Here is a 27,404-nt window from a genome sequence, read left to right as displayed (position 1 = left end):
ACTTAACAAATTCACAATATTGGGTGTGAGCAAGGATGAATGATTTTAAAATAAATTTCCTGTTTCAAACTCAACACCTGTACCGATTAGGATATATTCTTAGGGCAGGTCAACTTCTTTATGATGTCTCATTGTATGCTGATTCTTTTCCGAGGGTCTCCGGAATCCTTTCTTGCAGTGCTCACAACAGTGAGGATAGTCTTTGGTATGAATGGAGATAACGTGTCGCTTGAAGCCTGAGGCATCTGTAGTGCTATATTCACAGTACTCACACTGATACATTTTCCTGCCACTGTGTGTCTTCATATGATTTTGAAGCTCACACTGTTGTCGAAATCCCCTTTTACATCTCTTACACTTGAATGGGACACTCATTGTGTGAACTGAGAGAATATGGCGACTGAGCACAAATGGATCTGGACTCTTAAAGTCACAGCGTCTACACTGGTGCATTTTTTTTACTTTTATGGGTACTTTTATGTTTCTTGAGTTCTGAAGGCCTATGGAACCCTTTGATGCACATCTCACACTTATGAGGATAGTCCTTTGTGTTAACTGAAATTATGTGTCGCTTCAAATCACTTGAGTTTGAACTCTTATGGCTACAGTGCAAACACTGGTGTGTTTTGCTTTCTTGGTGGGTAAGAGCATGTTGCTGTGCCTCTTTAGTGTCTGAGAAAGTCAGCACACAGATGTCACATTTCAATGGTATCTCCTTTCTATGCTTAGTTTTTACATGTGTTTTCAAGTTAGAGGAGTCTGCAGACTTGTACTGCAATACTGGCATTCATAGGGCTTCTCTCCAGAGTGAACGCGTATGTGCTTTTTGAGCTCTGACGGGTGACGGAAACCCTTACCACACTCTACACAAATGTGAGGAAACTTCTTGCTGTGGACTGCCAAAAGGTGGCGATTCAATAACGCCTGTTCATCTGTTTCATAGTCACAGAACTTACACTTGTATGTTTTGCTGGCTTCTTTCTCTCCATGAGTTGTTTTGTGAATACGTAAAGCCCCAGCATGGGGAGAAATGGTTCCCACACTCATCACACTCTGTGTCCTTTCCAGCCTTACTGGTCATCTTGTGCCTCTTCAGGTGATCATGTAAACTTATCCTCTTGTTGGTACTGTAATCACAGTCAGTGCAGTGGTATTTTTTTATTGGCCAAGTGTTCAGGAATGGTTTTTCAAGTGTCTTTTCAAGAAACTTTTAGACTTAAATTTCTTTCCACAAAACACGCAAGGATAGACTGTTAAAGGTTGTCCATCAGGACCAACAATTATTGCTAAAAAAGACGAAGAGACAAAGGCAAATAGTGAAGCTTTATTTTATTTTTCATTTCTTCATTAAGTCTAAAGTAGGTTCCTAGCTTTGGGAGCCCATTCCCCAATGGAGAGATACTTTCTCAGCCTAGATACACAGGGGAGGGCCTATGCCCTGCCCTAAAATGATGTGACAGGCTTTGATGATACCCCATGGGAAGCCTCACTCTCCCTGGGGAGGGGATAGGGTGTGGGATGGGGACATTGGTTGGGGTCATGGGAGGATGGGAAAAGAGGAAACTGGTATTAATAAGTAAAATAAGATTGTTTCCACTTTAAGTAAACATTTATAAAAACATAAAATTAAAGTATGTTCTTGAACTTTATCAGTTTTTAACTTGTCACTGCTTTTCAATATTCATATTGCAATCACAAGAAAGAACTGGATCCACTATGACTAGATTAACATCATTCCTACCAATTTTTTTTAAATAAAAATGAAGCCTTATCAACTTACAGACCCAAAGGAAATAATTTGTAAGTAAAGTTAAACATTTAATTAACTTTATTACAATCCAAACTTTCAATAATCTATGACATTCTTCAACAACACCTACAAAAATTTAATGTAGAAAGCTGTACTGTCCCTATAAACAACCAAGGAATGAATATATGCTGCTAACATATATTCCCTGGTTTCTCTAAGGGATGTCTGTTTAAATGCTCTGGTGGTAGCAAATGCCTGTAGCTCATGTATTGAGTGGCAGAAGGATGAAAAATTCTTTGCCAGGCTGAGCTGCAAATGAAGAATTTGTCCTCAAACAAAACACAGAAATAAATGCACAAAGAAAAGTGTTACTGTTTAATCTTCACATTGAGTAAACTAACACTGGAATTAGATGGTACATGCCAATAATTATGGACAGGTTGAGGAAGCTGGATTGTCACTAGTTTGAGGTCAGTCTTGGTTAATGTGTGAGACCCCACCAAGAAAGAGTAACACATTTTATGGATTTCTATTCTGTTAAAACAAAACAATCAGAGAGTTAAGTTCCTTTTTCTTAACTTCTGTTTTACAGCCTGTTTTATAACCTCACTAATCAATTCACGACTATCAATTGAGATGGAAAAATTAATAAGTAAAAGATATAAAGTAGGGCTTAAGGCAAGAAGAGTACACTAGAGAGAACAAGAATTTCTACAAGTAGACAACTTCATCACTACAGAGGAAAGAGCCCACATGCTGTTCTCAGGATATAAAGAAGAAACCCAGAGCCCAACACCAGCATCCTCCCTAGCTAATTATCTTGAGAACAAGGCCACTGAGCCTGTCCACATTATAAAGAAATAGGTTTGAAGAGAAAACTGACTGTAGAGAAATGTCCTGAGACCTACAAGACTGACCCCAACTAACAATCTGATCATCAGTGGAAAGGCTACCATAAATGCCCTTCCCTGATAATGAGATTGATGACTAACTTATCCACCACCATAGAGGCCTCATCTAGTAGCTGATGGACACAGAAGCAGACACCCACAGCTAAACACTGAGCTGAATTGGAATCCAGATGCAGAGAGGGAGGACAAGACCAGGCTACAGAAACCCACAGAGACAGCTGACCTGAACAAGGGGGAGTCAATGGGCCCCCAGACTGATAGCTGGGAAACCAGCATTGGACTAACTCAGACCCCCTAAACGTGGGTCTCAGAAGGACCTCTGACAGTGGAACCAGGATGTATTATTCCTGGTGCACCAAAGGACTTTGGGAGAACATTCCCCATGGAGGGATACTCCTGAACCTAGACTCGGGGGGGGGGAGGGTTTAGTCCCTACTCCAAATGACTTGACAGATTTAGATGACCCCTTGTGGAAGGCATCACCCTACATTTGGAGTAGGGGGGATGGGAGGGGAGGGTGGTTGGGAGGCATGGGAGGGTGGGAGAGAGGGAGAGAGGACGAAAGGAAGAAAGTGAGGGAGAGAGAGGGGAACTGGGATCGATGTGTAAAATAAGAAAAATAAATTAAAAAAAAAGTTTGTACTCTATTGAATGTCTGTAACCTTGGAAACCTTTTGAACTGAGGCTAGTGGTCTCAAGCCTCCCTTTCCATTTTCCCTTTTAAAATGCTTCGCATTTGTGAGCATGCATGCACCTTACTCTTCCTATAGAGTGAGGAGGTCCCAGCCTGTCTGGTTCTTGGCAATAAAAACCGTTTGCTTTTGCAATCAGGAGTCACTTCCTTGGAGGATGGCAAAACCCATTAGGCACAACAAACTCTGTTAATGGTATATAATTGTAAGTTATTTGTCTCAGAGTTTCTTTTACTGCAGTGAACTCCATGACAAAAAAAGCACTTGGATAGGGAAGGGATTATTTGGCTTACACTTTCATGTCATTGTTCATCACTGATGGAAGTAAAGACGGGAACGGAAACAGGGTGAGAACCTGATGTCAGGAACTATTGCAGAGGCCATGGGGGAGTGCTGCCTAATGGCTTGGTCCCTGTGTCTTCCTCAGCCTGCCTTCCCACAGAACAAAGGAACACCAGCTCAGGGGTGGCTCTGCCATGGAAGAGACCTTGCCTGTAATCCCTCAGACTGTCATTCCAGCCCTGTCCTGTCCCAGGGAATACTTCCTGGGATCCAGCCACAGGTCTTCTGCAATGTCCTGGAAAGAGGAGAGGGAAAGTGACTCTGGCATGTGTGCTAAGTGTCCTTCTCCAGCATCAGGAGCTTTGAGCACTCAGGCAGCTCCATTCAGGAGCAAGGTATCCAGAGGAGCTCCACCTCAGCTAGCATGTTGTCTGCTGGGCAGCAGTGGGCACACAACCAGTCCACGATCATGAGCCTCCCCTGGGGTTCCTGCCAGCAGCTGAGAGTGACAGGGCCACAGTCTGCATACCACTCCACAGTGCTCTATACTGATTCCTCATACCCTGCGGGTGGGAGGCACACAGCCTGTGTTCCAGCATGTAGATCCCCCCTTCCACCCTAGCAAACAGCCCCAAGTCCTCAGTGTGACTCCCTGTCAGGGACAGACCTCTTACCAGACAGCTTGATCCTGTACTCCTTTCAAATCAGTCTATTACAGAAGTAAGGCTTGATGGCAGAGACAAAGGTCATCCTGAGAGGTACTACTTTGCTGGGCACACTTCCCCCACCTGTCAGAGCAGGGCAGAAAGCAGAGGACATTGTTGTGTAGCACACCCTGCACAGAGGATCCTCCTAGCTGGGATGTAAAGCTGCCCCAGCAGGACAAGAGCCCTAACAGTACCATGCCCACTGCCCGGGCCACATCCCGGCTGATGACCTGCAAGTTCAACAAGGAGCCCTGCGGGTCTTCATCTTGCTCCCAGAGGAAGCCTGAGATCTTGGGGTGGTTCATCATCTGCCTTTGGTCGAGGAGTCCTAAACACTGGGAAATGGTGAGCAGAACCTATCCAGGCACAAGAGCCTCTCCTCTGGCCCAGGGAAGCCACAGGTGCTACTCATGGCCCCCTCTTTCTGGAGAGGGTTTTCGGGTCCTTTTATGGGGCAAACATGACCCAGTGAGGAAGGACAGGGGAAAGTGCTTTGGTGACATAGACATAGGTCACAGGCATTTACTTGAGTATTCACCCCTGAGCAGAAGGCAGAGGACCCTTGCCCAGCCAGCAGAGTTAAAACCCAAAAGGAAAGTGACAACAGGAATTGGTTTCAGTCAAACTTCAAAATGGACCTAAGTCACAGAGCGTGAGAATCCACAGTTAGCCTACCCTGCACAGCCTGACTTGACATGGTCTCTGCCATGGTGAAAATGGTGGCCCATAGTAAACTCAAACTGAGTGAGGTTCATAATTGGAAGACAATGACCCATATCCCTACACTAAGGTGATACCAATAAGTATTATCTTTCTTTTTTTTTTCTTTTTAGCTCACACTCCCTGGACATGGATGGTTTCTCAGGGAATCAGTAAAAGTGCTAAAGCTCTCAAAGACATCATTCACAACACAATCACACAAACACACACTCTCACACACACAATCACACGCAGGCACACACACACACTCACACACTCACTCACACACACAGAGTGAGACACAAACACAGTCTCCATGCAAAGATTCACAATCTTTACAGACACACACACAAGTACTGTCGTACAGAAAATTAGAAGAGAGCACACAGTGACTAACACACCCTCCCAAATAGCTAAATAAGTATTATAGCTATAAACATTTTCATATACAGAGAGAGGAATGTCTCTCTCTCTCTCTCTCTCTCTCTCTCTCTCTCTCTCTCTCTCTCTCTGTGTGTGTGTGTGTGTGTGTGTGTGTGTGTGTGTCTCTCTCCCTCTCTCTGAAGCCAAGGCCAGGGAATTGTGCAAAGACCTTCACCATTTGGACTAGTTACTGCCCCTATTCCTATGGCAACATGGACCCTCTTTACTGCTTTTCAGGGAGAGTCTCCAGTGTCCCCCTCATAGACAGTCACCCTGGTAAGGATACTGCTGTGTCCCAGAAGCCAGGGATGCTTGGATGACAACCAGACTGTGTTTTCAGGTGGGATCTGAGCCTCTCAGCCACATCCCCTCCTAGGAGCTCATAGGTCCTGCTAGCTTGATCATTGATAGAGCACATGAGGTGCTGCAGCAGCTGCAACTCCTCCAATGCAGAGTGCAGCTTCCCTAAGCCCCTTGCAGGCTCTGCCCACGGGTTTTCTGGACTTCCTGTCTGATCTTAACCTCTTCTTGTGGCAGCTTGTCCTGCTCTTATGTCACCACCTCCGGAACTTCCTGAAAATCCAACATCAGCAGCCAGGCGTTTTCCCCAGGGACCCTTCATCTTGTCTCCCTGTCTCCACGGGGAGCAGAGCTGTCTCCTCACCAAGGACCCCAAGGCTGTAGCAGCTCCCACTCCTGCCCTTGGAGGAAAGGCCCAATCTACACAGCCAGGTCAGAGGAGGTCTGCTCTGCTATCCACTAACTGCCCTCTCCCACCTGGTCTTGGGGCTCCCTTGGTGTGGGAAAGTTACCGACAGGCACACTCCTCTCTACTACCCAGGGGTTGATCTCTGCTCTAGGAGTGTTTTGCAAGGGGCTCAGGCTTTTTCAAAGTGTGGTCTTTTCTAGATGTACATCTGCCCGGGTCTGAACCATGAGCATGCCAGCTGGGTTTGGGACCGTGTGTGTGTGTGTGTGTGTGTGTGTGTGTGTGTGTGTGTGTGTGTGTGTGTTACAGATTCCAGGGCACTAGTAGCCCACAACTCTAGCTCCTACCACTCATCAATCTGTGACAGGCACACAGGACCCTCTGCTATCACTCATTCCTGACACAGTCACCTAGGATCCTCATATATCACCTGGGCTGTCCACCTTTGGCATGCAGCCTTCCTGGACTCTCTTGGTGGGAACCCTGCTGGGACTGGCCAGACTGGACTATGAAGACTCCTCAGCAGAGCCTGTTCCAGGTGATCTTGCTGACAAACTCCCTGTGGTGCTTAGCATAAAACTGTTTTGTTTTTCCTGCTGTGTCCTTACATGCATGCAGCTTTCTAACAGTCCTTTTAAATAAACACACCTGTCCATTGGCCATCTCATCCTCTGGAGGTACTGATTTTTCCTGGGAGGTCTTTTCTACAGACATTAGTGTGTGGTCGTTTTGGATTAGACCTACCACATATGGGAGTTAAGAGAGATTGGGAAAAGCAGAAGGAGGCCAGTAACAGGACATACAGCAATGGTGGATGTGTTGCTGGTCTGGTTTTTATGGGAACTGGAGGTAAAGTTCTTTAAGTGGTCTTTTTAAAATATGTGATTTGAGGTCTAGTGCCCATGAGTTGGTTTGTGGGAGTAGTGTGTATGTGTGTGTGTGTGTGTGTGTGTGTGTGTGTTATTGTGGAAGAGAGAGAGAGGAGGAGAGAGGGAGAGAGAGATCATTTATGTGTGATTTGTCAGTTTCTCTGTGTGTTTGTGCATGTGTATATATTTACTTGTTTCTGAATGTTACTTGTTTCTGAATGATTGTATATAATGTTGGACATACCATGTTCCTATTCTCTGGGCCCTTTGTGTGTGTTTGTGTGTGTGTGTGTGTGTGTGTGTGTGTGTGTGTGTGTGTGAAGGTAGAGAGAGAGAGAGAGAGAGATAATGTGCCGCAGACCTTTCAGTGGGCGATGGGTCTCCGGGGAGACCAAGACTCCGATGAACAGGTCAGGAGTGGCTTCGGCTTGACAGACAGACACAAACACACTGGAGGAGGTTTGCAACTGCTGCCATTTTTATTTCAGAGCATCAGGTTTTTATGCAGAAAGTTCAAGGAACAGATCTTTGGCCACAGTTTAAAACTTACAGACATACTATAGAAATGTCAGCAATTATTTTGGAGCATGAGATCGTAAATACATCTCATGTTTATTTTGGCCTGCTTGTGGTCAGCTTACCAGGGATTTGATTTACTGAGTTTAGAGAATAATCATTGTCTCTGGTCAGTAAACTTTTAACAGCATTGATAAGAACTCTTGTGCTGTTTTATTGATTTAGGGGCCCTAAAATCTTAGTAGTAAATCCCCACAACAGCTTTGCTTCAGGCGGGCTAATTAAGCAGGGTCATCTTCTGGGCAAATTCCTATAGCTTTAGGTATGTTAATTTATTAGGCCTTGGGCTGACACCTGAAGTCTCCACTGGCACCCTGGGATTTGTAGCTGAGGGCTTGTCTGTATCTCTTTCTGTCCCTGTAACTATATCTAAGTGTTTCCTGGGCTTCTCTGAATTAACAGTGGAGCTATAGGCCAAAGCACCCATGATCAAAAGCATTAAAATTATCATAGCACAACAATCACCTAGCACCTGTTCCAGACTGTCAGTCGGGCAATCACCTGCAGGGTCCTGAACCACTTTTCCCCAGGAGGCATAACCACTTGTGGTGAGAACCTCTGGACAGGTAGCCATTGAGATTTCTCTCAGCCATTGCTACACTGTCTCCACTGGGGCTGATGTGGCAATAATGTATGGGTGATTAGTCAATTTATCTGTGTGTTTGTGCATGTCTATATTTACTTGTTCTGAATGGTTGTAAATAATGTTTGTATCCCATGTTTATATTCCCTGGGCCGTGTGTGTGTGTGTGTGTGTGTGTGTGTGTGTGTGTGTGTGTGTGTGTGTGTGTTTTATGGGCAGAAGGGCTGTGCTGACCCGTGAGTAAGTACTTAGGAGTTGTGTGAGGGATGAAATCATTAGTGCTGATCTCTTGCTAACTGTCTCTATTCAGAACTTTAAATGTGTTTCCCCACTGAAAGTGCTAATGGCCTTGGAATTTATCTAGGGTTCTTGAGGCAGAAGTCAAGGGATGAGTAGAGGAGCCTAAAGCCCTAGATCCAGAAGCTGTCCCACATACATGTCATGTAAAATTCAGGTGTGAAAAGACCCATGGAACCCAAGAGCCCCCAGGAACCTCTCTGTCCCTTCCACTGCTCTACCCTGGTGGGAGAAGACAGGTCACCCAGGCAAGCATCTAAGTGTGGACAGCATATGAACCCAGGCCTAAGGGGATGCTACCTTCTGGAAGTGTGGCCATGGGGTGGATTTCCCCAATTTCTGTTCCTAGATACACTTGGGAATGGTCATACTTTTTCCCATGGTCAGCATTCCCCAAGACACCCTATAAATGAGAAAGAGGACAAGAGTGCTGGAGATGCTTCTGTTCCAGAGTGATAATCGATTGGTCTCTTATTATCTCTCGTGGCTGTCAGGTTTGCACTCAAGGTCCTTGAAAACCCTTTTTTCTGCATCAGAAATGAGGAGTTGCTGGCTTACCTGTGACCTGGGTGATGGCTTTGGCCAATCAGAGACCTTCAGGTTGAGGTCTTTTAGCATGTTTGCCCATGCTGAGATATGGGTAGCTATAGCATCCCACAAGGAATTGTCAGATTTCAGAGGTTTTGACACTGGCAAACCCCATCTTGATATCTTTGCCTCTGGGTCAAATGCCCTGTAGAAATGGCCCCTTTCCAATCCTGGAAACCAGAAAGAGGACTGTGCTGGGTACTATAGAACACGGAGGACCGGAAGCTCCCCAGAGGCCTCACCTCTGAGACATGTCAGTCGGTGACTCCACTCAGTCAGCAGTTGGATGGTAGCAGACCTTTTTTCTTATCCAGGTGAACAAATCTGGGGTTTCAGTCAGCATAGAGCAGGATGCCAGATCCCTGAGGCCATGCAGGGGGGTGGGAGAGCCTACCCCAAGGAACCATGGATGAGCCTGATCACACAGGGTCCTTCCAGTGAGCTAATCTTGTCTTGTGGATGAGGTAAAGGCTTTTCCCCCTTGCATGACTACATCCTACACTGTAAGAACCCTGCCTTTGGAAGCTACAGGAAAGCATCTGGTACCTATCAGGGGGGACCCACAAGATGGGAGACCAGACAGCAAGGCCCCTAGAAACACTTTGAATTCTGCTTCAGAGGCCTGGCACACCCATCAATTCCTCCTGACACAGCTAAAATATCCCCCTCCAAAATGCATGGATGAGCATCCCGGGCATCCATACCATGCAAGACTCTGAGGGGCAACTCAGTTCCAGAGCATAGCCAAACTAACTCCATTGCCTGATGGCATTAGGTTTCCACTGAGAGCTTTGGTGTGCGGGATGCCAGCCAGGCAGCCCTTCATTCCCATGCAATGGGAAGAGTTTTCTACTTTGTCTCTCCCAGACAGCAGCAGCTTCAGTGTCAGCACAGGACCTCCCAAGTCTCCATCCCCAGCCATGCACATGCAGGGGATCCCTGACTCCCCCATGTATCCGTCCCCCTGTGGCAGGCGAGGGGAAGGAAACATGAATACTTGTGTTCTTCAGGGATTCTGTGCCAAGTACTTACAGCAGAACATTGATCAGTGATGTTCCAAGACCCAGTGGGTAAGGTCATCCTTGCCCTGGAACCGTGGAATGACTTTCTCCCCCATTGCCATGGTCACACAGAGTCAACAACAGACAAAAGCTATTTGTACCCTTTATTGGGTTCCCAGGAGAGAAGAAGTGTCAATCATCACTTGGTAACCAGGTTTTACCTCCTACTTGTCCGGCATGGCCTCAGCCACCCCCAGAGCAGGGGCCTGCTCAATTTTGCATCTTGCCTGAATGAGTCTCTAAATGTGGTGGAGAAGATATTTGTCATTGGTTAGTAATGGCATCATAGAGGATCACAGGGAGACTACAGTTATTATTCTTCTACAGAATCTGTATGAGGCTGAAGAGAATTGTGTACACAAGATAATCCTTTGCTTTCACAGTCCTAACTGTACACTTGACCATAGGGTCTTGAGTAGAAGGAGTACCTCCTGGAGTTGGGGGGCTGGGATATAGTAATGGGAGTGGGAAGGGAGTTTAGGGGGTAGATGTGTAGGATCCAGAAGAGATGGGATAAGAGTGTCAGGCAATGCCACCACATGTGGGCCTCAGAGCCAGAGCTATCGTGCAGATCTCCCTGTTGTGATATATTGTAACTCTGAATCTTTTGATTTGAGGGACAATTACCCTTCTTGTAGCCTTAAGCCCCATCAGTAAAAGAACTGATTAATTTTGTATCCTTAAAGTCTGGGGCTTGTATAGACAATGCCTTCATAACTTCCTCACCATCATGAAGGCGATGCCCCTTCTCTTCCGGTGCCTGTTTTAGGAACTGGGAACATAGGTGTCGTCCCCTTGAATGAGAGGCAGGCCTAGAAGTTTCTGCAGCTGTACAGTGGAAAAGGCTTTTGCAGGAAACTTCCTGACTAGTCTGGTGTGTATCCTTGTGTAACTGGTACCTCTGGCAGAGCTGGTTGGCTTGCCACAGTTGCTGAGCATTGCAACAGTGTCAACACTACAGGAGGGAGAGGGTCCCATGGTGTTCTGACTGACATGGAGAGGTGTGGAGCTGGCAGCTTTGAGCTGGTAGGTGCATCTGGACCAAAATTTCTTCCTCTGAGGGAGCTAACAGTGAGTTCTTGCTTGGTGTCCAGGCTTAAGCTTCTTTGCAGCCCATGTGTTCAGAAGTTGGGAAGTTTCTGTTACCTGATAGGGAAGCCACCCCAGAGGATTGAAGCCAAGAAACCCTGTGAGTCAGTAAGTGGGATGTGGTCTGAGTCGTCATGTGGTCCCATACAGATCCCTCTGACTGTTCATCCAGTAAATCTCGAGTTCTTTCAGATGTTAGGCAGCTAACATCAACACAAGGCCAATCAGTTTCACAGAGTCTTTACTTTGGAGGACTTCATCTTTATTCCATGGTCAGCAGTGAGTCCTCTTTGAAAGATGTGAAGCGTAGTTTGTAGTACATTGTGGGTCTCACATTGCAACAGTGCAGACCCCTTGATGAGATGAGTCCCTGTCCAGGAGCTGAGGTGGCTACGAGTGTCTAGCCCTGTGTGCTGCATAGGGTGGGATGGTGAGGGCCCTCCCTCAAGCAGAGACCCTCCCTGGATCAGTGTCTGCCTGGCCAGCCTTACCTCAAACATAAAGTATATCCTCAGGCTTTGCCACTGCCTCTGACAGGGAAAGTAACAGGTAAAATGACATCAAGGGAAACCCATCAGAACCTGTGGTCAAAGGGCTAGGCACCACTCCAGCATCTGGTACTTTCTTTCATTCACCATTCATTATGAAGTTGTACATTCCCACTCTAAATTCCTAGTCTGCCTATTGTCTCTGGAGACTACTCTACCTTTTCTTGAAGACCAGTGCCCCCTGATTTCCCCATAAATGCTTCAGATATAATGTGCATAGAGTGATCACACCCAGGCCAGCTTTGCCTGCCTCGCTTTTGGGTTCTTACCTGATCAGGATGTCCATCCCAGTCTCGTTTGTTTTTCTCAGAGTCGGCAGTCCTGGGTTGTTGTGAGCCTGCAGCCTAGTTTTGATCCAGGCTATGAGTTCTTGTCCTGTGCTTCTGCAGATGAGGCAAAAGCACCCGGGGACATCTCACTCAGCAAAGAGCAGTGGACTTTGGGACACCACAGAATACTGCCGGGACCGCAAAGCCTGCACACTCTCTTCTCTCTCGTAATATTGGTGATTCTCTTGGTGGTTTTCCTGACATTTCGTCGGTCACCCATGGGACAGATAGGATCATTCCTGGAAATAAGAGCTTCCAGTTGATAATTACTAGCAGCCTCTGGGTACTTATTTAGGACTAAAGCGTTGCAGGACCTCGTAGAAAGAAAGCTCAGTTCACGGTGGTGGCTGCAGGCTGGTTCAGGTTACCCCATCTCATGGCACAGCAGCAGTTGCTGACTTCTCTCTTGGCAGACATTGGAAGGAACAATTTGTGATGCTACTATTCTATGCTCAGATAGCCTGCTTAGGTCAGCAAGGGTCTGAGGGCCATTAAGTCCTTTCTGCCTGAGCAAAGATCTCCCCACATTGGTCATTCTTTCGTCATCCTTAAAAGAACCCTTGCTCACCCTACAATAATGATTCATGTTCTCTCAATTCTAAGAGCAAGTCTGATCTTCACAGAAATTTTAGCTCTTTTCCTGTAGGCATTGGCATAAATCATATCCATAGAAATCTTCAGGCATAGCTGCCCTGGGTGTAGGTGCAGAGCAAGGAAATACAAGTGTATTCATGAAGAGTGGGTTGAGATGTAGGGTTTAAAGCTTTCCAGGGTAGGGTTTAAAGAGTGAAGAAAGAAGAAAAGGAGAAGGAAGGGAAATGAAGTCTGGCCTCCTGGTCCTTGCCAGATGGATGCCTAGCCTTGTGAACAGCTTTAAACTATACTCTTATGGCAACAAGTGTTCATGGGCACAGCAGCGTACCAGGTAAGGAGTTCTCCCTACAAGTAGGCTGTGCCAAATTACCCAGAGTATGTGTCACAGAAAGAAAAAATAAGACATACACAAAGCATACACAAAGAAGAAGTCAATCCCTGCAAAGTGATGCACACCTCTAATCACCGCACTCAGGAGGCAGAGGCAGAGCAGAGGCAGAGGCAGAGGCAGAGGCAGATAGAGCCCTGTGAGTCTGAGGCCAGCCTGGTTTATATGATAAGTTTAAGCACCACCAGACCTACATAATAGAGAGACCCTGTCAATAAGCAGATACACATGACTAAAGAAAGGAAGGAAGCAAGGAATGGAGGGGGAAGAAAAGAAGGCAGTCAGGGAGGCTACAAGACAAATAAGGGATCACTCTGCAGAATGCACCAATTCACACAGACTATTGGATGACACTGTGTGTGGGAGCACACAGATCTCATAAAGTCGAGTGAAGATCAAAACTCTACTGGTGAGTCCTTGGTGTATAAGAGTGGGTTGTTTTGAGTATAGCTCTGGGTGTTCTGTGATGAGCACTTGGTACTCATGATCAATATATCATTCTTGTTCTTAATAATTGGACCTCACACTTAACATGAGTGAATAGTGCTACAAGTATAAAGACCAGAGTCATTTAGAGATAATTCTAAAAAGTATTCAGACAAGTGACATGGCCTTCACTCATGGCCGATGACTTCCTCATGTCCTCAAACCGTAGGGTCAGAGATAGACCTCTGGACCTATGAGATGGTTGAGAAGGTAAAGGTGTTAAGAAGGGCAACCTGACAACCTGGATCTCATAGTGGAAAGAGAGACCTGGCTGCTGAAAGTTGTCTTCTAACTCTGTATTTGCAATGGCACTTCTGCACATGGCAATAAACCACACACACACCACTTACAGAAAGTAGAAAGAAAGGAAAGGAAAACGAGAAGAAAAGAAAGCACAGCTTTGACTGAGTTCTAGAAAACTACCCCACCAAGGTGAAACCAAGGGCTAGGAACCATCAATAATCGTCCATTCCTTCTGCAAACCCACTCAATGAAAAGTGGAAGAGACAGAGGCTTGCCGTCATCATTCTGCAATGGAGCACAAGGTCCCAGGTGACTGAGAACCCCTGGTGCCATGTTGTGCCGTGGTAGCAGTCACAGTAGTCCAAATCCCAGTGTCATAGGGAACTAACTACTGCTCTTCTCTGGGTACCCGTCCACTTCTTGTCAGTGTCCATACCAGCCAGCATCATCAGCTCCATTCCACTCGCATGGCAGACACGATTCTGCTGTCCCTGGCTTCATCCTGCTTTCCAGCTAGCTAGAGAGGAGCAAGGGTCTTACCAGGAGTGTAGAGTGACATTCCCCCCACACGGCACCACACCCCTCCCGCACCTGTAGCAATGACCACACCCAAAGGGGCGTGGTCACAGATGATGAAGTTGAGGTTAATTTTGAGGTCCTGACCCCAGGGTTCTCTCTTGGTTTCAGTGGGGTCAAGGAGAGCAGCCTGGGTGTGAATCCTTAGAAGCTGCGGGTCACCGGTTTCTCATGTAAGGGACTTCTCCTGGAATAAAATTAATCTGCATTTAACCTCATCCCACGTATCTCAATCTGTGCATCCATATATGGTGTCCGAAGTGTGATTTTCACAGAGCCAGCAAGACATCTGCGCCTAAACCCCTCCCTCTCCCTCTGCCCCTCTGCTAGTCCCTTCAATTAGATGCCCTTGAGCACTTGAGTGCTAGTTCCTGCCCCTCTCTTCCCCTTGCTAGCACATACTGGCTTCCTCCTCAACCACAGACCTGACTCCTGAAGTTAGTCCGCCATTGCCCACATGCTTCCCCAGTTGCCCGGCTTTTCAGCTCCTGGGAGCAGGTTCCCAATGGTAACTTCTCACTGCCTGCCCCCACAGCCACCCCTCTGCTGGCTACATTCTCCTGCGGTGTGGGCAGAGCTGATAACTTTGAGCAACTCAGAGAACTGGGGATTGGAAGGGGGGTGAGGGCCTGGCTGCCTGCATGCCCCCTGCTACACTGCCAAACTATAGGGGCTCCCTGGAGTCTCTGGGATTCTCTATGGATTCTCTGTGATTCACGTGAGCCTCGCCTTTTCCTTTTCCGGAAAAAAAAAATCACTTGATATGAATTACCAGAAAGTTTTGCTTAGAATTCACAGAATCTATCAAGTTAGAAACAAACTGGTTGCACCACATCTTGTGGCCACACTGTGTATGGCAGGAAACCTTCGCCACCTGCCGGCCAACCGTAGTTACTGCAAGTTGAGACCGAAAGGCAAAAAAAGAGCATCATGGTTAAGAATAACAGGTTTCTACTGAAAGCTACCTCCTGCACTCTTTGTATTTTAAGCTAATAAATATACCTATCCCTAATAATGGTGATTAATTTCATAATCCACATAATATCTTTAAAGAAATGGTTTGAGAAGAGAGCAAAGAATAAGGAATGTGTACAAACCATACAGATTTTACCGGCAACTAATGAGAACTTGGAATAAAAGTATTCAGAATATTGAAAATGGCAATGGAGTTAAACTAGATAAACATAAACTAATAGACAAAATTTGTTTAGAATCTGCCACTTCAACAACCAAAACAGAAAGAGACAAGGGAACATAACATTAGAATACTAGCGGAAACAACTCGCTCCGTGTCTCATGACTCCACAAGCAAAATACAAAGACTGGAACATCAGATTGAAAAACTAACCACAGGACTTGTTCCATGTCTGAGCATAATGACAAGCTAGCAGATAGAACATTGTTTCTGCAAGGCAGTTTACATGCCCTCAGATAAATCTAAGGATGAGAATGATAAATGCTTAGAATCACATATAAAGCAAGAGAACAAGAACCTGACTGATTCAATGAAATCTTTAGAAAAGTATATGATCCAGGAAGTTCAAATGCTCAGAGAAACAAAGGTGAATAGATTGAAGGCCCTAGAACCTTCAATCTGATACACCAGAAGAAGAGTTACAGGTAACAGGGCAACAAAGAGATTTAAAATTACCTACATCTGTCAGAGTCCTCGAAGACATAACTAGGGTCATTTTGCCATCTCCTATGGCTGTCCGTGTAGCTGGTACTGAAAAACCAGCCAGGAAAAAAAAAAAAAAAAAAAAAAAAAACCACTCAAAAGGCTTTGCTGCATGCAAGTGGGAACCAATATGTATGAAAGATTAGAAGAGATAAAGGAAGCAGTAATCTCCTTGGGCATGCACTAACCATATGTGAGGCACTTAGTAGAGTCATGGGCAGAGGTAATAGGGTGACCCCTAAGGACTGGGATCAATTAATATCAGCTTTCTTTGAAAATTCATCTCAAGTTAAATGCAGGGCTTCATGGAGGGAAGAAGTAAAAGCTCTTGAACTTCAGGGCTTAATGAAAGGTTATAACACTCCCCCAAGATAAAATTCTTGGTGAGGGTCTTTATGCTGACCCAGAAAGTCAAACTGCCTCTTGTCTCTGTGCAGTACATCAGCTATGAATGTTTGGGATAAGGTTCATGAACCAGTGGAGAGAAGAGAACCCTATACCATGGTGATGCAGGAACCCAGAGAATGCTTTAACATATTTCTATAAAGATTATCCAGAGCAGTACAATTAGAGGTAGGAGACCCAGAAGCTAGGTGAATACTCATAGAATCCTTAGCTTATGGGAATGCAAATCCACAATACAATGCTTTGGCCATTAAAGATCTGATCAGCACCATTAGATGAATGGGTCCTGCACACAGCCAACATTGACACTTGGGTAGGAGAAGCGATATCCAAAGGTTTGGAAAGACATCAAAATAACAGGTGTTTTAATTGTGGTAGACTAGGACATCTAAGAAGAAATTGTAGGCAAAGCATTCCTAGAAATAACACTCCTTATAGGAATGAATCAAACAGAAAGCCGAGGTTCTATAGAATTTGTGGCAATGGCCAACAGTGGACCAATGAATTTAGATCGACCAAGTAAGGACAAGTAAGGACCCCCTTACAATCAGGAAACTCCTTGGGTGGGGGCTCTCGATGGTCCCCATGTCATTCCCCGTCACTATAGAGGACAATCCTCTCCAGGAAGATTAGAAAGTCCATTGTCTATTGAAAAAATATCATGCTGCTATAGATGGTAGATTAGGTTACATATGGAGGGTGAATCAAACAAATAAACAAACAAACAAAAAAAAACAAGAAAAAAGTACATTTTGGCAAACTAGTATAAGTAATCAATGACCCAAATTAAGAGAACAAATAAATAAGATTATGCCAATGGGCTTGGTAGACACAGAGATAGATGTAACCATTATAACTCAAAAATCTTGGCCTCTAAGATGGCCCCTGCAGGAGGCAAATGTTCACTTCTTAGGTGTTGGAACCCAGTCTCAGGTAAAGTGAAGCATTAGATGGGTTCAATGTATAGGACAAGATAGGAAGGACAGAGAGGAAGGCTGGGCCATATGTGTAGCAATGAATTGAAGGGGTTATGATCTATTACATCAGTGGAATACCCACATTAACATCTTACAGTGTTAGATATGAACCATAAACAAACCCATGGGTCTAGAAAAATATGATAAAGTACTGTACAAGACAGACACCAAATATCCAGGCTGTACAAAAACAGAATACAAGTGCCAAACTAACAGAGGAACCAAAAGCCCTACCCTTAAAATGGCTAACAGATGAACCTCTCTGGGTGGGGCAATGGCCTATGAGCTCTGAGAAGTTAGAGCCTTTAGAAAACCTGGTTTAGGAACAGCTAAATGCTGGACATATCAAGGAATCTACCAGCCCTTGGAACTCTCCTGTATTTGTTATCAAAAAGATATCTGGAAAGTGGAGAATGCTTCCAGACCTGAGAGCCATCAATAAAGTAATTCAGCCAATTGGCTCTCTACAGCCTAGAATGCCTTTACCTTCTCAGATACCCAAAGAATGGTCTATTATAGTTATTGATTTAAAAGGTTGCTTCTTTACTATATCTTTACAAGAAAAACAGGAAAAATTTGCCTTCACAGTACCAACTTACAACAGTTCTCAGCTGGTCAAGAGATATCAGTGGAAGGTTTTGCCCAGGGGAATGTTACCTAGGTCCACACTGGGCCAATAGTTTGTGCAAAATCCTTTGGAAATAATTTGTAAACAGTTTCCACAATTTATAGTTTACCATTATATGGATGGCATATTTTTGCTGATTCTGAATTAGAAATGTAAAAAAAAAAAAAAAAAAAAAAAAAGTTTGAGGAAGTAAGAAGTTTTACCTATCTGGGGATGACAAATTGCCCCCGAAAAAAATTACAAAGAGGGGAATCTATCAATTACTTAGGATATAAAATAGGTCTACAGAAAATTAGACCACAAAAAGTACAGATCAGGAGAGATCGATAGCAGACTCTTAATGATCTTCAAAATTTACTAGGAGAGATTTCTCAACTACAAACCATTATTGCAGTAGAAGTGCATGATTTGAAAAACTTGAACATGGCCCTAAAAGGGTACAAGAACTTGAATAGTCCACTAATACTATCAGCTGAAGCTGAAAAGAAATTAGAATGGGTAGAAAAGAGGATACTGGAAGCACATGTGGATTCCAAATTAGACTGTATTCTGGTTATGTTACCATCTAGAGAATACCCTTCAGGGATTGTGATGCAGAGGAAAGATGCCCTATTAGAATGGATATTTCTACCACATAAACAGAATAAAAAACCAGAAATGTACATAGAAAAAATATCTGACTTAATTTTAAAAGGTAAATTAAGAGATTCTAATACCTTTAACTAATGTGGGAATTTCCTCTTACGGGGAGAAAATGAACACTGGAAAAGGGCTTGCAGTAACTTTTTTTGGAACAGCCAGCAACAACAATTATCCCAAAAGTGAAAGAATCAAATTCATAAAGAAAACAATTTGAGTCCTTCCACACATTGTAAGGAAAATACCAATCTCTGGAGTCTCTACGTGCTACACTGACACAAACAATTCAGGTAAGGCAGAACATAAATCAAGAAATATAAGTAAAGCCCTTATAGCTCTGTACAAAAGGCAGAATTGTTAGCCATTTTCATGGTACTTACGCATTTGACAGAACCCCTCAATATAGTCCCCAACTCTCAATATGCAGAGAGAGTCGTTTACACATTGAGACTGTTGAATGTATTCCCGATGATACAGAATTAACTTCATTGTTTATACAGTTATGAGAAACAATGATATATATATATATATATATCACACATCAGATCCTGATGGGAGATGTCATTCTATAAATATAATTCATAGGTTGGTTCATAAGTTCATGGTTAGCCATGAGGAAAGCAAGATAGGCGGGACAAGGAAACTAGGAGAGAGGAAGTAGAGGGAGGAGATTGAACATGGAGGACAGAGAGAGAATGCCAACCCCTCTCTCTGGTAAGATAAGACCATGTGGAAGTACTTAGATTAATAAACATGGGCTAATATTTAAGACAGAGCTAGCCTATAAGTGAAAGACCCCAAGAGTTTGTGGAGCCTGTCAAGGGGAAGGCCCTTGCCCCCAAGAGACGAGACCGGACCACTGGATGCAAGTGCAAGAGGTTATTTATTGTTTACACACAGGTACCTATGGACGCCCTAGTCTTTCGAGAGACTGAGAGAGCGTGCCTGGTTAAAGCATATGCAGTTTATATAAGGTTGGTGTAGCAAGAAGCAGGCTTACAGAAGCAGAAGCATGGCTACAGGGATTTCATTGTTTCATCTAAATGTAGCAGTTGTAGTTAACCAAGGACAGTTGGTTATTCGGGTTGGGCACAAAGAATACAAAGAATTCAGTTATGACTCTCTCAGCATCCCGGATACCGTCCTGCTGACCTTGCTTTAGTCCAAGCTGTAGACCACAGATACCTGGTTGGCGTTGGATGAGAGCAGCATCTGGTTCCCTCCTGTACTTTTCTCATAACTTGACCTTGGCAAATTAGCAAGAGCAGTTTAAACAGGCAATAAGCATAGTGGGAGTCTTTCATTCCCCCCTTTTTCTATTAAATGAATAAAACCTTTTATTCACTGTTGTTCAGTTTCTAATTGTTTTAGTCTCTGATATTGTTGGGTCAAAACTAAGGCTTGAATTACTGACAAGCGTTCCTTCATGAACTGTATTAGTCTTTTCAGAATGCAGGGACCAAAGGTAAGAATCAAAAGGAATATAATTAGCGGTCCCATGATGGTGGATATCAGGGTTGTGAACCAAGGGAAGCAATTAAAAAGTTTTTCAAACCGTCCCTGTTGGGCCTCAGATTCTTCCTGTCTCTTTTCCAACCGATCCCATAGTTTGTCTAGGGTCTCAGTCACAACTCCTGTTTTGTCCACATGAAAACTACATTTCTCTTTGAGGGCAGCACATATGCCCCCTTCCTTTAAAAATAGAAGGTCGAGTCCCCTCCGGTTTTGGAGAACCACCTCAGATAAGGAGACTAGGGAGTCTTTGATATCTCTAATGGATCTTTCTATTGTCTTTAGGTCTGCAGTCATAGCAGTATGAAGAGATTCATATTGGCTGACTCGACTCAGGGCTGCTGCTCTGTGCCTATTCCTGCTGTTATTCCAGCCCCTAGAAGAAGGGCCAGGGTTATACTGACAGGCTCTCTCCTGTACCTATGTTTGTTTTCAAAGAATTTATAAACAGTTTCAGAAGTATGATAGATTATACGAGGGTATAATTCTACCAGAACACAATAATCAGAAGCCTTATTCAGGATTTGTGCTGAAATGCAAGGAGTCAGTCCAGTGCTACATGCCCAGTAGGTTCCATTGGGAGCTGAAAGAAAATAATTGCCAGGGGTAATTGGCAGTGTCTGATTACATAGCTTCTGGTGGGTCTTGGGTATTGTGCCTAGGCAGAGCCCCTGCCCTGTGACTTCAGGGAGAGTCAAACTAAGACCTGGTGAGTCCAAGCATTGCTGAGGGGGACTGGTATGGTTTAAAAATTTTTCATTAATAGCTATACCTTCATAATGGGGGGGGGTTGGAAGGAGACAGAGCCAACAGTCTTTGGCCTGGTCAGGGCATGTAGCGTTGAGGGCTGTGTAAGCCCCTTTAATTAATTTTAATAGTCTATCCCCGGTACCTGGGATTGGGAATAAGTGGGTGTTGCTAGGGAGAGTTGGCTGTGGCCTGGAGGGAAGTTTTTGGTCTGTAAGCACAGAGTTTGGCCCTATGGCTTGTGGGTCAGGATCTCTAATTTCCAGGCGAATTTTAAAGACAACTCCTTTGTCCAGGCCTGGCAGATACCACCTTAGCCCCCAAGTCTTCCCCTGTGTCCAAACCGCATAGTCCTTTTTCCCATGGATGGTGAAGTCAATTCTCAAAGGGAGACAACGGGCTGACTCACAGACCCAACCTCCCACATTGATGGGAGGGTGGCAGCTTTTCCCTGCCCAAGGGGGGGCGAGTGTAATTTCGGCGCACTGTTATTAGATCCCAGGACGAGCTGGGCTTCCAATAGGCACTCCCGGTGGTCTCACATCCCCAATTTTTACAAAAGTATTCCTGATGCCCCCCACATCCTGACCCCCTGGGTTGACTCAGCTGAGGACAGACATAGAAGTCTGATTGGGCTAGAAAACATCGGGTCTGGGGGTTGCTACAGCCTATCCATCTGTCTTCTGTTCTAGGCATGTCCTTTTTAAGGGAGTCTGCACCATAAGTGGGGATGTCCCAAGTGTCCAGTCCAGCAGCTAGTTGGCAAAAGTCAGGGGTGAGACTAGGCCACCAGGTGCCAGGTAGATTAAGGCCAGAGGTTGACCAGTTTGGGAAATCACTTGCCAGGTCAAGAGCGGGGGAGGGGGGGGAGGCATGGGGAGATCTCGCTTCAGAAGCATTTAAACCTATGTACAAAAGCATGCTTGCTAATATTGTGAACGTAAAAGTCTTATCTTTAAGGGGTTTTGAGAGCGTTGAACTTTCCATGTTGTTTCAGATGGGGCCTGGTCCTGGGTCCGATGTTCTGGTTGTCTGGCCTTCACGTGGGATGTGTGGATCCAGGCAGCAATCCCGTCCACTTTCAGGGCGGTGGGAGTTGTCAGGAGCACAGTGTAGGGGCCCCTTCCAGCGGGGCTCTAAGTTCTTAGTCTGATGTCTCCGAACCCAGACAGAATCGCCAATCTGGAAAGAATGGGGCTGACAAGGGGTTCTTTGTTCCTCCCGGGATGCGGCCGCCAGAGGTTTCCAGACCTCTTCTTGGACTATCTGTAAGGCTCGTAGATGTGCCTGCATGGAGGGGGTGTTGCAAAATCAGAAATGCCAGCATCAAAGAATGATGCAGCTGGCAGTGGACTGCCATATAGGATTTCAAAGGGAGTTAGGCCATGAGGGCCTGGAGTGTTTCTGGCCTGATAGAGGGCCAGAGGTAGGAGTTGTACCCAGTCCTTAGAGCCAGTTTCAAGCGTTAATTTGGATAAAGCCTCCTTAATGGTTCTATTCATTCTTTTTACATGTCCTGAACTCTGGGGTCTGTAAGCACAATGTAATTTTCAATTTATCCCCAGCAACCTGGCAACCAGCTGACTTACCTGGGAGACGAAGGCAGGCCCATTGTCTGATCCTATTACCTGTGGCATCCCATATCTGGGAAAGATTTCTTCCAATAGTCTCTTGGTGACCATTTTTGCAGTCTCATGTTTGGTAGGAAACGCTTCCATCCATCCTGAAAAGGTGTCTATAAAAACCAGTAAATATTTATAACCATACATTCCAGGTTTGACTTCAGTAAAGTCTATTTCCCAATGGACACCAGGCCTATGGCCATGAAGCCGGGTCCCAGGATCCAGTTTGGTTTTTCCTTGGTTGATCTGGGCACAGGCCAGACAGTTAGCAGTTACTTGTTCCAGTAATAAATTCCGATTGGGAAGGTAAGTTTCAATTTCTTGTCTATCTAGCAAAGTTTTCATTTTTTTGGTGCTCAGATGAGTCAGTTTATGGAGGTGGTCTATTAATATTCTTGCCATTTTTATAGGCAGTATGGTCTTTCCTTGGTAGACCCAGCATTGCCGATTGGGGTCATAATCTGCACCTAGTTTCTGAACAATGTCCAAATCCGTTTCATCATAGTCTCAATCTGGAGTCTTAGCTGTTTCCTTTTCAGTCAATATGGTTATATTGGCTATATGGTTATATAGTTGGGGGCCTAAGGCTGCTTGTTTGGCTGCTTCATCAGCCAGGCTATTTCCTTTTGCCTCCAGGCTTTCCCCCTTTGATGTCCAGGGCAATGCATTATACTCAATTTCTTAGGAAGGAACAGGGCCTTTAATAATGTCAAGATTTTATTTTTATTTTTGATTTCTTTGCCTTCTGATGTTAAAAAGGCCCTTCTCCGATAAATTTCTCCATGGACATGGGCAGTGGCAAAGGCATACCGGCTATCAGTGTACACATTAAGCTTCTTACCTGCTGCCATCTGGAGAGCCTGAGTCAGAGCAATGAGTTCAGCTCACTGAGCAGAGGTGCCTCCGGGGAGTGCAGTGGCCCATATGACCTCTGAGGCATTCGTCACTGCAGACCCTGCCCGTCTCTCACCATTTAGCAAGTAGCTGCTGCCATCTGTGAACCAGGTGTAGTCTGCATCGTTCAAGGGCTGATCGGTCAGATCAGGCCACATTCCATGCATCTCTGCAAGGATCTGCTGACAGTCATGGGAGGCTGGTCCCTCTGGCAGCGGTAACAAGGTGGCTGGGTTCAGGGTTACTATTGGCCCAAACTGAACCCTGTCTACATCCAGGAGCAGGGATTGATAGTGAGTTAGACGGGCGTTAGATAGCCATCTATCTGGTGGCTGACGGATGAGGGACTCAACTGCGTCTGGCGCCAGTATGGTCATTGGCTGTCCCAGAGTCAATTTGGTGGCATCCTTGATTAGGACTGCAATCGCTGCCACCATCCGGAGACATGGAGGCCATCCTGATGCAACTGGGTCTAATTTCTTAGACAAGTAGGCAATGGGCCGTCTCCAGGGTCCTAACCTTTGGGTTAAGACTCCTTTTGCATAGCCCTGTTTTTCATCAACAAAGAGTTCAAAAAAGCTTGGTGGACATCTGGCAAGCCCAGGGCTGGTGAGGACAACAGGACCCGCTTGATAGCATCAAAAGCCTGCTGTTGTTCCTCAGTCCATTTAAAAGGTGTGTCTTGCTTGGTTAGCGGGTAAAGGGGGGCCGCTATTTCTGTGAACCCCAGAATCCAGAGTCTACAGAAGCCTGCAGTCCCCAAAAATTCCCTAAGTTGACGTTGGTTTTGGGGGATGGGTATACGAGATATAGTTTCTTTGCGGGCAGGTGTCAACCATCTTTGCCCATCCATTAGCTTGTATCCCAAATAGGTGACTTCCTGTCTACATATTTGAGCCTTTTTGGCAGAGGCTCGATACCCCAGGTTCCCCAGTGTTCGTAATAGGGCCCCAGTACCTGTTGTGCAGTCCTGTTCAGTGGTGGCTGCAAGGAGGAGGTCATCCACGTATTGCAGCAGGATCAGAGATGGATGCTTGATCCGCAAATCTGCCAGGTCTTGGTGAAGGGCCTCGTCAAAGAGAGTGGGGCTATTCTTGAACCCCTGGGGTAGGCGTGTCCCAGGTCAATTGCCCTGAAATGCCCAGTTCTGGATCCTTCCATTCAAAAGCAAATAAAGGCTGGCTCTGGGGGCTCAGCCTCAGGCAGAAGAAAGCATCTTTCAAGTCCAGAACAGTGTACCAGGGATGAGTAGGAGGCAGGGTGCTTAGTAGGTTATAGGGATTTGGCACCGTGGGGTGAATGTCCTCCACTCGCTTATTGACTTCCCTAAGATCTTGGACTGGCCTGTAATCCCCGGTTCCTGGCTTCTTTACAGGCAGAAGTGGAGTGTTCCATGGGGATCGGCAGGGGATCAAGATCCCTTGGTCTAATAGTCTCTTAATGTGAGGCTTGATTCCTTGATATGCCTCATTTGACATAGGATACTGTTTAATTGAGACAGGGGTGGCTGTTGCCTTCAGGAGAATTATTAGGGGTGACTGTTGTATGGCCAGCCCCATGCCCCCTGTTTCTGCCCAGGCCAGGGGGTGTTGTTTTAACCATAAGTCCATTCCTTCCTGATGTTCAGGAGGCTTTTTAAAAAGTCTATATTCATTTTCCAATTGTAAAGTCAGTATTTGAAGTGGAGCCCCTTGTGGGCCAGAGACTTTAGCTCCTGATCCTTCAAAATGGATCTGTGCTTTTAATTTAGTCAGTAGATCTCGACCCAGTAATGGATATGGACAGTCCGGTACATGCGAAAAGGAATGTGAGACTTTACCTGATGCGAGATGAACTTTCCTCTCCGTGGTCCATCGGTATTGTTTTTCTCTGGTGGCTCCTTCTACCCAAGCTGTTTTGGTACTCAATAGCCCGTTCGTTTCAGTGAGAACTGAATGTTGGGCTCCAGTGTCCACCAGGAAGGTCACTGGCTGCCCCCGACTCTTAAGGTTAGCCTGGGCTCAGGGGTGGGGGGGGGGTTCCTGGCCCCGACTGCCCTAGTCCTCATCTAGGGCTAGAAGCTGAGTTGGTCTTGGGAGTCTGTCTCCATGCCTCTGAGTTTTAGGTCTCTTAGGGCAATCTTTGACCCAATGGCCTTTTCTTTACAGTAGGCACACTGGTCTCGATCTACCCTGGGCCTCCTTTCTTCTCCCTTTCTTTCCTGACTTCCTGCATTATGATTATTCTGAGCTACAGTGGCCAGGATTTTGCTTAATTCTTTCCGGTTTTTACGATCTCTTTTTTTCTCTCTCTCTCTTCTAGCTCCTTTTTTAATTTGCCCTCTCTTTCCCTCCTGCAACTTTTTAAGTCTTCTTTCTTTTTCCTCAGGTGTTTCTCTCTTATTAAAGATTTTTTTCTGCTTTATGAGATCCTGCAGGCTATAATCTTGTAAAATATCTAGTCTCTGCAACTTAGTCCTAATATCTGGAGCCGACTGCCAAATGAAAGTCATAGAAACATTGCCCCTTTTGTTTGTTACTATCAGGATCAAAGGGTGTGTACATATGGTAGGCTTCCCTTTAGCCTCTCCAAAAATGCAGTCGGAGTTTCCTTCAGTCCCTGGGTTATCTGTCTTACCTGGAGCCAAATTCGTGGGACGGTGTCCAGCGCCGCGGAGGCCCGCTATGAGTAACTGGCGATAAAGGCGCCGGTGTCCCCTACCGGCAGCAGTATTGAAGTCCCAATCAGGACGATTTAGGGGAAAAAGCTTCCTCAGTTTCATTAGGCAACTGAGTGGGTCTCCCATCATCTCCTAAGACGTTCTTTCGAGCCTCCAGGAAGACACGTTGTTTTTCTTCTGAGGTTAGAAGGACCTGCAAAAGCTGTTGGCAGTCATCCCAAGTGGGTTGATGGGTTATTAGGATGTATTCAATTAGATTAGAGAGAGCTACAGGGTCTTTGGAGAAGGAGGGGTTGTTAGATTTCCAATTATAGAGGTCGGACGCCGAGAAAGGCCAGTATTGAAATTGGCCTCCTGGTCCGGCAGTCTGGCGCAGGGGAAAGGCTCGGGAGGTTCCTTCTGTGGCTGTCTCCCTTCTACCACTGAGTCTGCCAGCTACTGGGGAGTCTGCAGTAGTGTCTTCTTGTCCGTTGTCCAGGGCAGGAGTGGTACTGGTACTGTCTGGTTTGTCCGGACCCCTTTGCCGGGCATCACCGCCACCTACAGTGCCCTGGGTAGGGGGCTGATAAGGGGGGGTGATTCCGTCTTCTGAAAGTAAATCTATAAGATCAGACTCATCAGCAGGAAGAATAGGTTTGGAGTGAAGGGTTTTCTCTTTCTTGAGGACAGGATATAATTGAGATTTGGCAGAAGCCTGAGAGGGAATGAGTGGTACAGAAGAAGGCAAAGGAGGAGCAGTGGGTCCCTGTGAAAGTGGGGCCACATCAGTCTCGGGGAAAGATTTAGAAGGGGGTTTGGAGTTGACAAAGAGAGCCACCCAAGAGGGTGGGTCAGAGGCCAGATTTTCCCAGGTGACAATATAGGCCACCTGGTCAGGGTGTCCATGGGGCCCGGCATCGAAGACTCATTCCTTTACCTGCAAGATAATACCAAGGTCGAAAGTCCCATCACGGGGCCAGCCGACGTTAAATGTCGGCCATTCAGAAGCACACAGGACTTGCCATCTCTTTTTCTTTACGTCCATTGACTGGTTGTACACTCGGCCCTGGGGTCGCTCCAGTGACCTAGGGTCAGACTCAAAGGGGTAGTTACAGATTGTCCCATGTCTTTTTCAAAATAAAGAAGCAAGTAAATAGACAAGGCAAACAGATCAGAGAGACAGCCGGCACAGAGACGTGCTGCGCGACTTCGGCGTAAAACCGAAACCAGATACTGAGTTGGAGGCACAGAGGGTCTTAAGCCC

General features: G+C 45.7%; 1 pseudogene; it reads right to left on the bottom strand.

The window, feature by feature from the left end:
* Nucleotides 1-99: 99 nt before the first annotated feature.
* LOC127214709 (zinc finger Y-chromosomal protein-like) lies at nt 100-27,225 on the bottom strand (annotated as a pseudogene).
* Between the last annotated feature and the right edge of the window lie 179 nt (nt 27,226-27,404).

The sequence above is a fragment of the Phodopus roborovskii genome, unplaced genomic scaffold (assembly GCF_943737965.1).
Source record: "Phodopus roborovskii unplaced genomic scaffold, PHOROB, whole genome shotgun sequence".
Lineage (NCBI taxonomy): Eukaryota > Metazoa > Chordata > Mammalia > Rodentia > Cricetidae > Phodopus > Phodopus roborovskii.
This window is presented reverse-complemented; position numbering and strand designations above follow the sequence as displayed.